The sequence below is a fragment of the Phaseolus vulgaris genome, chromosome 2 (genome assembly GCF_051622355.1).
Source record: "Phaseolus vulgaris cultivar YP4 chromosome 2, ASM5162235v1, whole genome shotgun sequence".
Lineage (NCBI taxonomy): Eukaryota > Viridiplantae > Streptophyta > Magnoliopsida > Fabales > Fabaceae > Phaseolus > Phaseolus vulgaris.
This window is the reverse complement of record NC_143499.1, coordinates 6,120,833-6,134,984: the sequence shown is the minus strand read 5'-3', so window position 1 is coordinate 6,134,984 and position 14,152 is coordinate 6,120,833.

The window sequence follows — 14,152 nt, the reverse complement described above, 5'->3', positions numbered from 1 at the left end:
ATTTATTTATAAAATTTATAATTTATGAGATTCATATTTTTCAAACATAAAAAAAACCCGCATACCTAATACCTCTTTAAAATAATTTGGAATTTAAAACATTGAGCATGAAAGTTATAAACTGAAAAAATAGTTATATTATTCATATAGTAAAACTTAATAATTTTCTTATTGATACATCCTTATTTATTTATTGAATGTTAATAGATATTCTTTATAAGTTTTTCCTAAATTATTGCAAGAAATTCAAAATTTTTGACATCCTAACCTGATTAATAGAGTATATATGCATAATAATGTACAACAATTATATGCAATATAACAAAATATTATCATCAAAAGAATCATAGAATTTATAAAAATAAAAGAAGTATTAAAAAAGAAAAAAAATAATGATATGAATTACGAATTTCACAATCATTTATACAAGAGATCGTGTGCATTCATTTGTATTTTACAACCCTTTTGCAGGGTTTACATTCTCAATCAGCACCACCATAAATCTATTGGTTAAATATGTTATATAACATCAATTCTACTCTAAAAAAATTTAACCAACCATATTTTAGGGTATTCCTTGTTTCAAGAGTCTCATCAGGAATTATAGACTTATTATAATTACTATTAATATTATTAATATTAACATTATTATTATTTTTATTGTAATCACTACTAATATTAATATTATTACTATTACTATTACTAATAATATTATTGTAATTATTATTATTGATATTATTAGTTAAATTATTATTAATATTTATTGTTATTATTAATTTTAATAATAATAAACTAAATTCGGAATCAAATACAAAACAACATAGTAGAAAAAATAAACACTGCACAAAGAAAATTTGCAAATATAGATAAAAACTGAAAAAAGAAAAAAAAACTCAAAACAAAAACTACACAAAAAAATTAGAAAAAAATTTCAACATATTTCTCTAAATCCACAGACTATTAAAATATTAATATTTTTAGAGAGTTGTATGGTGACGCACGAAAATTGGGATTCATAAATTTTATTGTATTGCTGTTTTATTATAATGCTGCTTGGTTTTCAATATGTTTTTGTACAATATATTGCAAACATATAATACTCTTTTTTATAAAATTTAGAATATTAATTTCATTTTTTAATATTTATATCAAAATCCTAAACTTTACACTATAATAAACCGCTTGTCTTATACATTAATTTATATAAAAAGCAAAATTTAAGAGGCTGACATGTAGCATATAATTTATCATACTTTTCGTTTACTTATTTCAACCGTCTCATAATTATTTCTTAATTGAAAAATGGTTAAGTTTAAAACATTATAAAAAACTAAAATCAGAGTCATTATAAGAGTGGAAAGTTATTGAAATAAAATGTGAGGGGAAAGTTGTAACTATGACAGTTTTTATGCATAAAGTAAAATCTTTTTGTATCTTAATTGATGTTCATGTCAAACACTAGGTGTCACTATATCCACCGCACTATCTTTATTCTTCATTTCACTTTCAAGAAAAACAAAAAAGTCATTTTATTTTATCCTCAGTTTCGCACGTGTTTTTTCTGTTACAAAAGAAAGGATATTTTAAAAGCAAGAACATTAATTGGTGGGCCCATTAAAATAATACTAAATTGTATACTTGTTTCCAAATCATTATTGTTTATCTCTAACGCTTTGCTTCCGGGGATTATTAATCATCTCGATATTATTTGTTTTGATGAAATGTGTTTGTATCACATATTTGAATGATTTTTTGGACATGAAAGTGTGAGTAAAGATGTAAATCTTTTGTGGTGAGATATGAAGAATAGAGAGAAAACTCACATGTATTTTGTTATTTTACTTTATTATCCTTTTGATGCTCGTTTAAAGTGACTAAATAAGATTTTATATATAGAGAAAAAAAAGGTTGGTTTTCTTTTCTATATTCTAAGTAGAATGAGGCAACAACAAAGGAAAAAAGGAGAATGCAAATTTTGGTGTGATTGGGAAAATAAAAAATACAGAGCTATGCAGAGTGATGAGAAAGAAAGAAATTGATTTTGAGAAAATTTGTTTACAAAAGATCGTGTATTGTGTATGTAGTATTGTGTATGTAGTAATAGTTTTAATGTGACATTAGTAACCACCATAAGTGTTCGTATAATTCGACATTTTAATAACTCTCACAATTATCTTTTAGAAAGAATAATTTTAAACTATCACAATTCTCCTTCGAAATATACAATTTTTTGTGTTTTCCTTCCCTCCATACAACTCCTCATTTTCATTTTTTTTTAAAACCTCATTAATTTGACTCTTTGGAAATCAGATTTGACTCACTGAACCCTCTTCACTCACACAACCTCTCACCCTCCCCATTCCCTATTCACTCTTTAGAAAATCATTCACTAACCCTTAAACCCTCAAACTCTTTCGTGAACTCTTCACTATACTTGAAACCCTCACTCTCACACTAGTGCAAAAAGATTAAAAGAATACTCCTTATTAAGTGCGGGTTTGCGATTAAACGCATTTGTAAAAAACGCGGTGGCATTTTTGAAATTAAATTGATTTACAAATGCGGTTCTAAAGTAAAACCGCATTTGTAAATCAATGCCAATGATTTACAAATGCGGTCATATGAAAAAACGCATTTGTAAATCAATGTGCAATTATTTACAAATGCGGTTTTACTCTAGAACCGCATTTGTAAATCAATTTTACCCTAAAAATTTGAAGCGCGCCACTAATTTCAGACTTTCACTTTCTTCTCCGCTCTTTGTTTCCACGTTCTTGCGCTCAGTTTCAGTTTCTTCTCTCTGCATTTTGTAAGTTTCAGTTTCATTCATTCGTTTTCGTTTTCACATCATTCATTATTCACTTTGTTGGCATTGGCATTTTCATTTTCTAACTTCGTTTGCGCATTTGCATTTAGGTTACTGTTCCATTGGTCTTCGCTGGTGTTTTCCTGCTCCGCCATCGCCACCGCTTCCGCCGTCGCCTTCGCCTTTGTCTTGTGCCTCTGCCACTCCGATCACCAGCAAGCTTGTTCATGACGGAAAGGTTGGTGTTGTATTTAAATTTTTTTGAATTTTTATTTAATATTTTGAATTTATATTTTTCTGTATTATAATTTATATATAACTAATAACTAATACAACTTGAAATTTATAACTAATAACTAATAATTTATATATTTGTGTGTATTTTGAATTTTTGTTTATTATAATTTATATATAATTTAATAAATTAGTTACGGAAACAACTAATTTATATATTATTATATATAAATTTGTATTATACAATTTGTATTTTCTTAAATTTATATTATATATTTAGTTAGTTGTTAATTATATTTTAATAAAAGTTTTATGTTATGTTAGTTATTGTTACTTTTAGAATAGAATTATCGTGTTTGGATTGAGTCCGGGGGTGTTCGACCCTCGGCAAATGTGTGAGATAGAATACTAATTATTAGAAAATCCTAACTGATGGCATTTTCATGTGTTCTTCTTGAATCAAAGTAGAAAATAAGGGGCGGAAGCAATGGGTGAGATGATCAAGACCCTCCTAGGAGTTGTGTTGGCCTTATAGGTGCATGATGAGTATGGTGTTTGAGTGGTTCGGCCAGCTCAAGGGAGAAGGTGAAAGGATTGAAGTTTAGAGCCTAGATTTCTAGGAGAAGTAAAGCTTGTGCACAAAAATGGCAGCATAACCTTACTCAATTAAACTTGAAAATACAAGGTGTAGGCTCCTCCTTTTATAGGCTAAGGAGGACCATAATGCAACCCTAATGCTAGCCAAATGAAATGTAAATGTGAAGCACATGGGTGCACATGGCACATGGGTGCACAAATGAGCACATGGGGAGGGGTGTGTCTAGTTTTTATGCTCACCCCCCTCCATGGTCTTTCTAGAATGTTCACACAAATATGCTTTCTACACTACTCTAATTACTAAGCACCCCTAATGGGCCTTTATGTAACAATTACAAAGGTCTTCTCTTCCCAAAATCGTAGCTTTGACCCATGTGTATGTGAAGCTAGACGGTCTAGAAGGAATCCTCATCATGGCCTAGACGCTCCTTAGGTAGCCGCTCCTCATCATGGCCTAAACGCTCCTCTTCATGGGCTAGACGCTCCTTTTTGAGTCTAGACGCTCCTCATCACAGGCTAGACCGTCTAGTCTTGGAGGCTTGGCTTTCATCGTGTGGTGAGCTTGGGCCCTCCTCCATCATCCCCTCCCTCTTGAAAAGGATTTGTCCTCAAATCCAAAGCTTTTGCTTTTGAGGGGGATTGTTGTGGCTGGATGGTGTCCATCATCTCCTCCTTCGGGAAAAGATCTATCCTCAGATTTGCTAACTTGATCTCGGATAGCAGCCTCTTGCTTCGTCAAGGTGTGTCCTCCCGGATCAAATATCAACCTATGAGAATCTTGAAACAAAGCAAAGGAGTTAGAGTGAGTATTTGGAGAACAATTAATTGTGTGAAGTTGCCATCTTTGTTTTTCTCTTGTTTTGGTCAACTTCTTACAATGCTTCCCTTTTGATGGTTGTAGGTGCCCTCTAATCCTCTTAAGTTTTCTAAAATTTCCAAAAGTAGTTACTTTTTCCTTAGGCATAATCCCTTTAGGAAATGGTGACAACTTTAAAAAGGCAAGAGGACTATGTTCACATACAACTTCAAATGGAGAGATATGAGTAATCTTGTGGACTACTCCATTGTATGCATGCATAAAAGGAAAAGGATTCTTATCCCAAGAATTGTGGGTGTCCCTCATGATTTCATGAAGCATAGAAGGGAGAGCTATGTTTTCAAATTTTGGAGCTTTATCCCTTATTTTTGAAAATAAATCATGGAGGCTTGTCACTTTTCTTAAGAAGAGTTTATCCACTTCCATGAAGATTGAATCACAACCTTTTGTTGTCCTAGGGAGTTTTAATATGAAATTTATATCTCCCCAAGGATCATTTGCAAAAGGTGAAGGAGTATAAAGTTCATGAGACATTGCCTTGGGCGTAGTTTGAAAACAAGAATTGTACCTAAGGTAATGTCTTTGAACTTCTTTTCTCATGGGGGACAAAAGTTTTCCTTTTAAAAGCTCTAGAGTTTTATCAACTCTAATTTGTCCCATGAGTTCTCCTTCATGAAGAATTTCTCTTTTATGTGTGAAGGTAGTCTCGTTGATACAACCTTTGTTCATGGAAATTTCAATTCTTTGCAAAGGTTGTCTCAATAAGACATGACAAGTTTCTTTAGGCACTACTTCACATAAAAAATTGTCTTTGTAGATGCCTATAGATGACTTGACCTTCACTTGGTGATATCTTGGCATGTATGTAAAATAATCTACTATATTTTTATCTATGCAAGCCTTTTTTAAGGATTCTTCTTTTTTTTCTAGGCTTGCAAGTGTTCCTTTACAAAAGGTAAGGCTAGGTTGTTCAACAAGAGGTATATTTTCAAATGTATTTTTAACTTTTCCTTCTTGTTGAATGACCTTGTGGGAAGGAACACTCTTCTCCCACGCCTTTTGTTTTCCAAGGGTTTTCTCTTGCTTTTCTATTTTTACATTTTCTTCACTCTCACTAGCTTCTTTTTCTTGGCTACTATTCTCATCTTTGTCCCTTAAGATCATAGATCTTTCATTGAAACATTGAGATGCTAATTGATCATTGCCAAGATATTCTAAACATGGAATTTCTCTAGCTTGAGTGTGAGAGATATGCTTGGTTAGGTTTTCTTGTCTCTCTTTCCTAGCTCTCCTAGGGAATTGTTGATGATATTCATTTTTCCTAAGACTTTCTTCCCCAAGATAATCATGATGTTTAGAGCTAGATGCATGAGAATGTAATTTTTTTAAAAATTGAGACTTCTCATTCTTTGCTTTAGTCAATTCATTAGTTTTGATCTCATTCTCCAATTGTTTAGATGAAATTGATTGAATATCCTTAGTAAGTTGCTTCAAAAGAGATTTCAAGGATTTCACCTCACTTTTAAGAGATTTAGAGGAGTGAGAAGACATGACTAAAACTTTGTGTGTAGAAGTATTTTACCTTGAAAAAAAATTTAGGGAAGTCAAAGAAGGTAGTCTTCCAGGTAAGGGAGGTGAGTCACAGTGGACTACTTAAATACCAAGCCTTTGCCTTAGCCAAAAACTATCCCTCAATGTCTTCACACAAAGCTTTCTCTTAGTAAACTACTTAGAACACAATTAAGTTGAGAAATCAATTTTATTTTTTTTTCAATGCAAGAAAACAATGTATGCTAACTAATTAACAAGGCTAGTCGGTTTAGCACAAAATTTAAACAAAATTAAACATGCAAAGCGTTTCTACTAAAGCAATAGAATAGCAAATTCAAACAAGTAACAATTACTAAACAAGAATGCTATACTATTCGGCCCTAGGTGAGGCTTCTTGGACACTTAGAGCCCTTGAAGACACACTCACCGTCTAAAACGTAATTAAAAGGTAATTAACAATAAACCAAGTTGCAAAGGAAATAAGAGAACTCCCTTTGTTGATCCTTTTTTTTTTTTTTTGGTTAGTGCACTTTCTTGTTGTCTTTGCTTGTTGATCTTCCAAGTGTTTGTAGTGTTTTTCAAGAATGCTTGTTTCGGCTTTGGCCTTGTCTTCTCCTTAGAATGATGGTCTTTAATTCTCCAATTTCCAGCACCTAGCAAAGGGCTAAACCTTAACCAAATCAAGTTCCCATTCACATAAGCACCAAAGAAGAATAAATTCCAGCACCCAAATTAGAGGTCAAAGAACAAAAGCAAGAAACAAATTTAATTGAATAAAACAGTACCACCAAAAGGATTTAGATTATGACAACTAGAAAGAGAGTCAAGAAATTAAAGCAAACAAATAAAGGTACTCAATTAAAGGTTGGCACACAAAAGAATTCCTAAAGAAAAGCACTAGATTAGATGACCAAATAAAAAAAAACAGCACCACTGGAAAATGTTGTGGGCCAGAAAACGTGTTTGTTCCCCGATTTATGCTGATCTTTATTTTTGGAATTTGGCTCTGAAATTTGTTATGCAAGATATTCAGGATCTTATCTAAAATCTGGCTTTGGAATCACTCAAAACGGATGCACCATTTTTTTTTAATAAATTTTGCAAAATTGGTGTTCGGTTAGGCCAGCTGGAGCGCTCAGGATTTGCACTCTGATTTTGTAAGATTTATCATTTTTTTTCGGTTGCTTCTTTTGACCTAATTCTTTTTTTGTCTTTTCTATAACACTTTAAACTTGCATTTTCCAGAAAATCAGAATTTTTCTATGGGTGGAAATATTTTTTTGGGTTAAAACAGCCAAAACAGAGAAGGTGTAAACAGGGGAATCTGAAAACTGGAAACAAAAACAGCAAGATACCAAAGTTTAGACACAATGGAAATTTGTGAAATAGAATTGTGTATGATCTAAACACAATATGAACTCAAACTAAAAATTAAAAAGGCACCAAAGGATCAAAGAACAGCAGATTCAAACAAATTAAAGAGACCCAAAAGCAAGAAAAAATCAAGCCAATAATAGGACTACTAAGAATTGTTGACAAATATGGATTCACATGACTTGACACAACATTTATAGATTCAGAAAATAAAGACTCAAAGCATAAAATGAAGCAAAATTAAGAAAGCAATAAGGACTCAAATTCCTAAAAGAAAAACAGCCACTCAATGGTGTAAGGAATCCTATCACAAGCTGCACAGAATTTGTTCAAGATCAATTGAACAATTGTGCTTTGGTTGGATCTTCCATAAGCACACCAAGAACAATTTAAAAAGTAAAAAAACAGCAAGACAAGTATGGAATTTAAATGACAATATGAAGTAAAGAAGAACTGAAAATTTAAAAGACCAAGCTACTCATCTTGAAGAACCAAAAGCTCATGATACCAAATGATGGCATTTTCATGTGTTCTTCTTGAATCAAAGTAGAAAATAAGGGGCGGAAGCAATGGGTGAGATGATCAAGACCCTCCTAGGAGTTGTGTTGGCCTTGTAGGTGCATGATGAGTATGGTGTTTGAGTGGTTCGGCCAGCTCAAGGGAGAAGGTGAAAGGATTGAAGTTTAGGCCTAGATTTCTAGGAGAAGTAAAGCTTGTGCACAAAAATGGCAGCATAACCTTACTCAATTAAACTTGAAAATACAAGGTGTAGGCTCCTCCTTTTATAGGCTAAGGAGGACCATAATGCAACCCTAATGCTAGCCAAATGAAATGTAAATGTGAAGCACATGGGTGCACATGGCACATGGGTGCACAAATGAGCACATGGGGAGGGGTGTGTCTAGTTTTTATGCTCACCCCCCTCCATGGTCTTTCTAGAATGTTCACACAAATATGCTTTCTACACTACTCTAATTACTAAGCACCCCTAATGGGCCTTTATGTAACAATTACAAAGGTCTTCTCTTCCCAAAATCGTAGCTTTGACCCATGTGTATGTGAAGCTAGACGGTCTAGAAGGAATCCTCATCATGGCCTAGACGCTCCTTAGGTAGCCGCTCCTCATCATGGCCTAGACGCTCCTTTTTGAGTCTAGACGCTCCTCATCACAGGCTAGACCGTCTAGTCTTGGAGGCTTGGCTTTCATCGTGTGGTGAGCTTGGGCCCTCCTCCATCACTAACTATTCTAGAATATATAATGGATCGAGGTTGGATTAATGTTGTTCGTATAAGTGATGAGTACGAAAGGGGAGTAGAGGAATTTATACAATTTGCGCAGCGTAACGCGATTATTAGTGGTCAAGATGGAGCAAAGATCAGGTGTCCGTGCGTTAACTGTTTGAATGGAAGGATACTGGATGTGAATATCATGAGGGAACACCTGCTATGTGATGGATTCTTCGATCTTATACAACTTGGACATGGCATGGTGAATTATTAAATTTACCACGTGTTTCCGTAACTGAAGAATATGTGGGTTCTACCATGGATGAAGCAATACATGATGATGGAGATGATGATCGATTGGAGGACATGATTCGTGATGTGGGAGCTGAGTGTTTTGCAAAAGCACATGGATATGGAAGTATGTCAAAAGATGTAGAGACTCCTTTGTATCCTGGATCAACTAACTTCACACGGTTGTCGGCGGTGTTAAGATTGATGAATTTGAAGGCAATAAACGGATGGACTGATAAAAGCTTCACGAAATTGCTCCAGCTGTTGAAGGATATGCTTCCAGAGGGAAATAGTCTACCTAATCGTAATTACGAGGCCAAAAAGATTCTTTGTCTAATGGGTATGGAGTACAAAAAGATACATGCATGTCCTAATGATTGTATATTATACCGGAAAGATTTTGAATTGTTGAAAAGTTGTCCGAGGTGTGGGTTATCACGTTATAAGTTGAAACAAAAAGATGATGATTCTATTGATGAAATGGACCCCCAATGAAGGTTATGTGGTATCTTCCCATCATTCCAAGGATGAAGCGTTTGTTTGCAAACCCAGACGATGCTAAGAATCTTAGATGGCATGCAGATGAGAGTAAATGCGATGGCATGTACCGACATCCACCTGATTCTATTCAATGGAAGAAATTTGATGATGATTTTTCAGAGTTTGGTAAAGAATCAAGAAATATCCGACTTGGTTTAGCGACAGACATAATGAATCTGTTTGGTAATATGAGTACAAATCACAGTTCATGGCCTGTATTACTAGTTATTTACAACTTACCTCCTAGTTTGTGCATGAAGCGAAAATACATGATGTTGTCTATGATGATATCTGGTCCGAAACAGCCAGGGAATGATATTGATGTTTATCCAAGTCCCCTAATTGAAGATTTGAAGTTAATGTGGGACCAGGGTGTTGAAGTATTTGACGGATTTGCTAATGAAACTTTCAAGCTTCATGCCATGTTATTTTGCACCATTAATGACTTTCCGGCATATGGTAACTTATCAGGTTATAGTGTTAAGGGTCACAAAGCGTGTCCAACATGCGAAGAAGACACTGCTTCTCAACAATTGAAACATGGAAGGAAAACAGTATATCTTCGGCATCGGAGGTTTCTTAGAAGTCATCATCCTTACCGGAGGTTGAAAAAAGCCTTTAATGGACACCAAAAGGGTAGTGGTCCACCAACTCCATTAACCGGTGTTGAGGTTTACGAAAAGGTAAATAACATAGACTACACCTTCGGTAAGTAAAAAAAAAAGTCATCTATGACAAATATTTGGAAGAAGAAATCAATCTTCTTTGATCTTCCGTACTGGTCGAGGTTAGAAGTCAGACATTGTATAGATGTAATGCATGTTGAGAAGAATGTGTGTGATAGCTTAATTGGTACACTTCTTAACATTAACGGGAAGACGAAGGATGGTCTAAATGCTCGTTTAGATTTGATTGAGATGAACATATGCGACGAGTTGGCACCCATAGAAATGGGTAAGCGTACATATTTGCCCCCAGCCTGTTACACAATGTCAAAAGATGAAAAAATTAGTTTTTGTCAATGTCTAAAAGGTGTGAAAGTGCCACAAGGACTTTCCTCAAATGTGAAGAGCCTAGTGTCAATGCTAGATTTGAAGTTAATTGGGTTGAAGTCTCATGATTGTCACATCTTGATGCAACAGTTGTTGCCGGTAGCTATCCGTGGGATCTTACCAAAAAATGTTAGACATACCATAACCCGTTTGTGCTCATTCTTCTCTTCCATCTGTTGTAAAGTCATTGATCCCTCAAAACTAGATGAACTTCAAAATGAAATTGTTGTTATCTTGTGTGAATTGGAGATGTTTTTTCCTCCGTCTTTTTTTGACATCATGGTTCATCTAGTTGTGCATCTGGTAAGAGAGGTTAGATTGTGTGGACCAGTGTACTTAATATGAATGTATCCTGTTGAGCGGTATATGAAAATTTTGAAAGGTTATGTGAAAAATCATTATCGTCCAGAGGCTTCAATGATTGAAAGGTACATAGCTGAAGAAAGTATTGAATTTTGTTCAGAGTACATGACAAAAGCAAATCCAATAGGTGTTCCAGCTAATTCATGGCACCACAGGCGTTCTACAAGTAAATGTTTACGTGGTGTGAATATTGTAAGCAAATCTCGATCAGAAGTCTTGCAAGCACATTTGTACATATTGAATAACACAGATGAAGTTGTACCTTACATAGAAGCTCATAAAGCCATTGTGAAGGCAAATAACCCAAGACAAGTAGAGAAATGGGTCTTGATGGAACATAATAGAACTTTCATGCCTTGGTTTAAAGACGAGGTGTTCAAGGATTCAACGGTTGGTTGCTGGATTGAAGTTTGATGTCATCTCATGTACAACGTACGAAGTGAATAATTGTATATTTTACACGAAGTCCATGGATGAAAAGAGTACAGTTCAAAATTCTGGTGTTACTCTTGAAGCCGAGTCAATGCAGTTTTCGACTTCGAAAGATACAAATCCAGTACTTGGATCAATGGCATACTATGGGTTTATAGAAGAGATATGGGAGATTGACTACACTAAGTTTTCCATTCCAGTTTTCAAGTGTAAATGGGTTGACAATAAAAGTGGGGTTAAAATTGATGATTCAGGATTCACACTAGTGGACTTTCGAAAGATAGGGTATCGAGATGAGCAATTTATAATGGTTCAACAAGCATCTCAAGTTTTCTACGTGAAAGATCCTACGTTAGAACATTGGTATGTCGTTTTACACGGCAAAAAACAAGGGGAGACCATAGATGATATTGAAAATGGTGACCCCTGTTCATTCACACCAAAGATAATTAATAAAGATGACGATGTAGTTGGTGATGTACATGCAACCCGTAAAGACCACAGTGAAGGAATTTACATATGAACTTTCAACCCCATGCAACCTGTAAATAAGCATTTTAGATTTAGATTTTTATGTATTATTTTTATAAGATTTTAATTCGATGCAGATTAACTAATGTTTGTTACCTAATTTTTTTAACAGAGACATGGATGACGATCAGACCTCACTCAAACCTCGATCCAGACGAGGCAGCAGAGGACCTACTAGATTGAAGCGTCTCGCATTGAGACGTGCTGCTGGTGAGAAGACACGTGTTGACATTGACGTCAACACTGGAGTGGCTTTTGGTCCTAAGGCATATGAGTTTATGAGCTATCTTGGAGTTGTTTCTCGTGAGAGGTTCTCCATTCTGATTAATTCATGGGATGAGGTGTCAGAGGTCGACCGTAACATGATCTGGGAGGATGTTCTGGTAAGCTTTACATTTTGATATAATGATTTTTAATATTCATTGATTAATTTTAATTTGCTGATGTTATTTTGCAGGCAAACTTTGAAATTCCTGATGTGGAACCGCTTCGATCAAAGATTATATCCAATATCGGACTCAAATTTCGTACCTTTAAGTCAAGACCGACTTCGAGATACATTTTTGGCGACCTTAAAGAAGAAAATCCATGTTTAAAGTACAAACATATTGATGAAGAGACATGGCGTCTTTTTAGAGAAAGCCGTGAAAATAAGGCTTGGATGGTAAGTGAAGTAACTTTTTTGTTTATATAACATTAATAAGTTTATCTTATTTACTTCAGTTTGTTTATTTCAATTATGACAGGATCGTCGGAAGAAAGCTCAAGACATAGCTTTGAAGAATCTTACCCCGCACGTTATGTCTCGTTTGGGGTATCGAAAACTTGAGCAAACACTGATGGTGGAAAAGGAGAAATCTAAACAGGGGACGTTGTTTGAAAATGTGGAAATAGGGGTCACCACCTTTTCGCCTTGTAAAATGGAAGAGGGCCCGAATTAAAAAGTCGGATGCACCAAGTTCTGAGCAATGGGTTATCATTGAAAAAATTGTAAGTTATTTTTGTTATTTTCATTTATTAATTAATGCTTTAAAATATGATTTTTGTGTACTCTTGCAGGATTCCTTGGAATCCGACGGTAAATTTGTTGCTGAAGGTCGTCACGATATCCTGGTTGAAGCAATTGGAAGACCTGAGCACTTTGGTCGTGTTCGTGCAGCTGGACAAGGGGTCGGAATTAAACTATATTTTGGAGTTTCAGAACGACAGTCATTCTCCTCCTCTAAAGAGAATGAAACTCAAATGAAGACTAAGATACGTGAAGAATTAATGGAGGAAATGAGAAAGGAGACTGATTTGATGTGGCTACAGATGAAAAAGGAGAATGATCGAATGCGACAAGAGTTTCTATCACAACAAGTTTGTGCTGAGCCGATTGAACCCCTTGTTAGTCCCACTCCCAAGAGCACAAAGGGGAGTTGTGCGGCTCCTCCAACATCAGGGGATGATATCAATGGGCAGACGGAGGATTGTGAGCTACTGGTAGTGGGCGACAAACTTCCTCGGGTGGTGGCCCTTGGAAAAGTCTATCTAAACGCCACCACCTTACATAGCGTTCCTCTCTCCCCTGATGTGGCGAAGGTAGCGGTTGAAAAAGTACGATTTCCTGATGCTCGTGTTCCACTACCTTCAGATGAGGTAACCACTGTAGCCGATGCATTTCAGACATTCGTTGCCTGGCCCAAAGAGCTCATTCGATCTATGCCCAAACCTCATGTACTAATTTCATTTCATTATATTATTTTTTATTTATATTTATATATTACATATAATTTAATACAAATGTTGTTTATCTTGTAGAAACCTTATCGGCCACCAAGTCCGGAAAAGAAGCGTGAGGTTCCAATTGACGATCCTCTAGCTTCCTTACGTCTCATTACTAGTCAGATTGGCAATGAACCTTTTCCAGTTCCGTGGGATGATACATTTTTTCAAATAAACACTGAACTGCCACTGATGATTTACAACACAGATTTATCAGAATTTATATATGGGAAACAGGAGCTCAATATAAGTATAATTCCATTTTTTATGATGTAAGTATCTTTACCTATTATTCAATTTACTTTATGTTAAATTATTATTGATTATGCTTTAACTAAAAACTTGTATAGGTTTTTGCATAGAGTCTGTATCACTGAGGGGAAGGAAAATATGTATGGATTCTTAGATCCTGCATATACTAATCCCGTTGGACCAAACTCATCTGAGACTCAAGCATACATCACTAACACCCTGGAAAAAGAGGGAAAACAAATTTATTTATGCCCTTATATTAATGAGTAAGTTTAATTATATGTCCTCAATTATTATTATTTCATGTTTTAAATATTTACT